Consider the following 4,953-nt stretch of genomic DNA (forward strand, 5'->3'; position numbering starts at 1 on the left):
GCCCAGCACACACACACACACACACTCACACACACTCACACGGGCGCGCCTCCTCCCCCGGCTGAACACTTTAGGAAGCAGAATAAATCCACAGCCTCTCTCTCCCTCTCTCTCTCTCTACACTCGGTCTACCCTCCACTCAGCCTCTCTCTCTGTTTCCCGTCTCCTCTCTCTCTGCAGGGTATATTGATGGTCCTCATCCACCACATCTCTCTCTCTCTCTCTCTCTCTCTCTCTCTCTCTCTCTCCATTTCTCTCTCTCTCCATTTCTCTCTCTCTCTCTCTCTCTCTCTCTCTCTCTCCATTTCTCTCTCTCTCTCTGTCTCTCTCTCTCTCTCTCTCCATTTCTCTCTCTCTCTCTCTCTCTCTCTCTCTCTCTCCATTTCTCTCTCTCTCTCTCTCTCTCTCTCTGGGTGAAGGTGCAGTCCAGGTAAAGCTCTCTCTCCTCTCTTCAGTGTATGACTGGTGCAGTACTGTGTGTGTTTGTTAATGTGGGTAGAAACGGTGCAATGTTAAACAGTGTAAGTGTATAATAATAATAATAATAATAATAATAATAATAATAATAATAAGTACTTATATATATATATCTTATATAAGTATATATATATAACTTATACAGTATATATCAGAGAGAGAGAGAGAAATACAGAAATATAAAGAGCATTTACACCTCAGGCATTAATGTAACAGTGTGTGGAGTGTGTTAGGGGTCAGTGGTGTAACAGTGTGAGGAGTGTGTTAGGGGTCAGTGGTGTAACTGTGTGGAGTGTGTGAGGGGTCAGTGGTGTAACAGTGTGTGGAGTGTGTTAGGGGTCAGTGGTGTAACAGTGTGTGGAGTGTGTGAGGGGTCAGTGGTGTAACAGTGTGTGGAGTGTGTGAGGGGTCAGTGGTGTAACAGTGTGTGGAGTGAGTTAGGGGTCAGTGGTGTAACAGTGTGAGGAGTGTGTTAGGGGTCAGTGGTGTAACAGTGTGTGGAGTGTGTTAGGGGTCAGTGGTGTAACAGTGTGTGGAGTGTGTTAGTTAGGGGTCAGTGGTGTATTAGTGTGGAGTGTGTTAGGGGTCAGTGGTGTATTAGTGTGGAGTGTGTTAGGGGTCAGTGGTGTAACAGTGTGTGGAGTGTGTTAGGGGTCAGTGGTGTAACAGGGTGGAGTGTTAGGGGGTCAGTGGTGTAACAGTGTGGAGTGTGTTAGGGGTCAGTGGTGTAACAGTGTGGAGTGAGTTAGGGGTCAGTGGTGTAACAGTGTGGAGTGTGTTAGGGGTCAGTGGTGTAGCAGTGTGGAGTGTGTTAGGGGTCAGTGGTGTAACAGTGTGTGGAGTGTGTAAGGGGTCAGTGGTGTAGCAGTGTGGAGTGTGTTAGGGGTCAGTGGTGTAGCAGTGTGTGGAGTGTGTAAGGGGTCAGTGGTGTAGCAGTGTGGAGTGTGTTAGGGGTCAGTGGTGTAGCAGTGTGGAGTGTGTTAGGGGTCAGTGGTGTAACAGTGTGGAGTGTGTTAGGGGTCAGTGGTGTAGCAGTGTGGAGTGTGTTAGGGGTCAGTGGTGTAACAGTGTGTGGAGTGTGTAAGGGGTCAGTGGTGTAACAGTGTGTGGAGTGTGTAAGGGGGCCGTGGTGTAGCAGTGTGGAGTGTGTTAGGGGTTAGTGGTGTAACGGTGTGTGGAGTGTGTTAGGGGTCAGTGGTGTAACAGTGTGGAGTGTGTTAGGGGTCAGTGGTGTAGCAGTGTGGAGTGTGTTAGGGGTCAGTGGTGTAACAGTGTGTGGAGTGTGTAAGGGGTCAGTGGTGTAACAGTGTGTGGAGTGTGTAAGGGGTCAGTGGTGTAGCAGTGTGGAGTGTGTTAGGGGTCAGTGGTGTAGCAGTGTGTGGAGTGTGTAAGGGGTCAGTGGTGTAACAGTGTGTGGAGTGTGTAAGGGGTCAGTGGTGTAGCAGTGTGGAGTGTGTAAGGGGTCAGTGGTGTAACAGTGTGTGGAGTGTGTAAGGGGTCAGTGGTGTAGCAGTGTGGAGTGTGTAAGGGGTCAGTGGTGTAGCAGTGTGGAGTGTGTTAGGGGTCAGTGGTGTAGCAGTGTGGAGTGTGTTAGGGGTCAGTGGTGTAACAGTGTGGAGTGTGTTAGGGGTCAGTGGTGTAGCAGTGTGGAGTGTGTTAGGGGTCAGTGGTGTAACAGTGTGTGGAGTGTGTAAGGGGTCAGTGGTGTAACAGTGTGTGGAGTGTGTAAGGGGGCCGTGGTGTAGCAGTGTGGAGTGTGTTAGGGGTTAGTGGTGTAACGGTGTGTGGAGTGTGTTAGGGGTCAGTGGTGTAACAGTGTGTGGAGTGTGTAAGGGGGCCGTGGTGTAGCAGTGTGGAGTGTGTTAGGGGTTAGTGGTGTAACAGTGTGTGGAGTGTGTAAGGGGGCCGTGGTGTAGCAGTGTGGAGTGTGTTAGGGGTCAGTGGTGTAACAGTGTGTGGAGTGTGTTAGGGGTCAGTGGTGTAACAGTGTGTGGAGTGTGTAAGGGGGCCGTGGTGTAGCAGTGTGGAGTGTGTTAGGGGTTAGTGGTGTAACAGTGTGTGGAGTGTGTAAGGGGGCCGTGGTGTAGCAGTGTGGAGTGTGTTAGGGGTCAGTGGTGTAACAGTGTGTGGAGTGTGTTAGGGGTCAGTGGTGTAACAGTGTGTGGAGTGTGTAAGGGGGCCGTGGTGTAGCAGTGTGGAGTGTGTTAGGGGTCAGTGGTGTAACAGTGTGTGGAGTGTGTAAGGGGTCAGTGGTGTAACAGTGTGTGGAGTGTGTAAGGGGGCCGTGGTGTAGCAGTGTGGAGTGTGTTAGGGGTTAGTGGTGTAACGGTGTGTGGAGTGTGTTAGGGGTCAGTGGTGTAAGGAGAACTCCTTCTCTAAGGTTCATTTCTCCAAGAAAGCTCCAGTTCCTGCTGAACGATCCTCACCTGTGCTGCATGACTAAGACATGAATTGTGAATAGATCATCTTCCACAGGGTTCACACCTTCTCCCACACACTCTTTACTTCCCACTCACACTGCAGCAAATAATCTTCCACCATGTTAGATAGAGCCTAAAGCCGATACACACTGCTCTCCATCAGGCTTCAAAGTAACTGGAGTCAAAACTCTCCTCGTACATTAAAAACCCCTAAAAATAAAAATTCAAATCAGTTGAGAAATGTAAACATTATTGAGCTCTTTAACCAGATAATCCACCGCTCTCCTGTTTACTGTCATTTGTTTACAGGCCAGTCTTGTCTGGACTAATATGTACAGTATGTAAATACAGTGGTGCTTACAAGTTTGTGAACCAGTTTTCTACATTCTGCATAAATCTGACCTACAACCTCATCAGATTCATCAGACGTCCTAAAGGTAGATAAAGAGAACCAAATTCATACAAACCAGACAAAAATATCAGACCTGCTTGTTTAATTATTGAGGAAAATGATGCAGTATTACGAATCTGGGAGTGGCAATAGTGTGTGAACCTTCAGGAGAACAAACGAGATTTCTGAGGACATCAGAAGAGCTGCTGATGCTCATCTGGTTGATTAAGGTTACAAAACCAAACCAAAGAATTTGGACAGACAAATGAAGGGCCATCATGACCCTCGCTAGGAGTGGTTGACCAACAAAGATCACGCCTGTGTGATCACGCCAGGGTGGTTTCTTAGCCAGTAAAGGAGTTCTCACTGACTAAAGTTAATGTTCATGAGTCCACCATCAGAGAACACTGAGCAACAGTGGTGGGCATGGCAGGGTTGCAGGGAGAACACTGCTGCCTATCTGCAGTTTGCTAAAGATCACATGGACAAGCCAGAAGGCTGCTGGAACAGTGTATTGTGGACGGATGAGACCAAATAAGCATTATGTATTCCAGCATCAAAAGGCTTATCCCCTCTGTGAAACACGGTGGCGGTAGCATCAAATCATTGGGCCTGTTTTGCTGCATCTGGGTCAGGAGAGCTTTCCATCTTTGATGGAACAATGAATTCTGAATTTTGGATTCAACCAGTAAATTCTAGAGGACAATGCCAGGACATCTGTCTGTGAGCTGAAACTCAAGAGAATGTGGGTCAGGCAGCAAGACGATGGTCCTCAGCACACAAGTGGTTCTGCTAGAGAACAGTTATAGGAGAATAAAGCTAACGGCCAGCTCAAAGTCCTGAACTTCATCTAGTAGAAACTGAAGCAGCAGCTCATGTGAGGAAACCCATCAAAACATCAGAGCCGGGGCTGTTCTGTCCGGAGGAATGGGCTGAAACGGGCAGATGAGCAGGACTGATCATCAGCGTTTAGTACTGCGCAGTTATTGCCGAACAAGAGGGTCCAACAGATACTGACCGCAAAGGTTCACACCTGGATCGTTTAAATAAATCAGCGTGTCTATCAGTGAGACAGTTTCGTGTCATGTGTTTGGATTGGTTCTCTTGGTCTACTTTTAGAACTTCGGGTCAAATCCATGCAGAAATGTAGAACATTCCAAAGGGTTCACAAACTATCAAACACCTCTGAATGCCAATGCCACGGATCCCCAGCACCCAGCAATGATCTCTCCTCTATCAGCGCTGCCTTCTGTCCCACAGGTGACCTGAACATGTGGTTTAATAGGTTATAGAGGGGGAGACTGAGCGAGAGAGAGAGGGAGAGAGAGAGAGTGAGGGAGGACTGTGGGAGGTGAGGAGTGGATGGTGAGTCTGGTTACAGACTGCTGTAAAATCTCGTCTTTAAAATGGTAATTGAAAAATTATGCATGCATGACAGACAAATTATAATATGTGTGAAAGGACAGTTCAGAGAGAGAGAGAGAGCAGAGAGAGAGAGAGAGGTAAAGAGGGAAGAGGAGAGTGATGTAGAGAATTAAACAGGATCAAAACGAAGGAGAGATTAAAAATGATAGATTGATTAAAATAATTTAAAAATCAGCAGTGTCAGGATTTACAGCGGGGGTCCACAGAGACCCTGCCACCAGGTTAACATTCAGCTCAGAG

Source organism: Salminus brasiliensis, chromosome 14 (genome assembly GCF_030463535.1).
Source record: "Salminus brasiliensis chromosome 14, fSalBra1.hap2, whole genome shotgun sequence".
Classification (NCBI taxonomy): domain Eukaryota; kingdom Metazoa; phylum Chordata; class Actinopteri; order Characiformes; family Bryconidae; genus Salminus; species Salminus brasiliensis.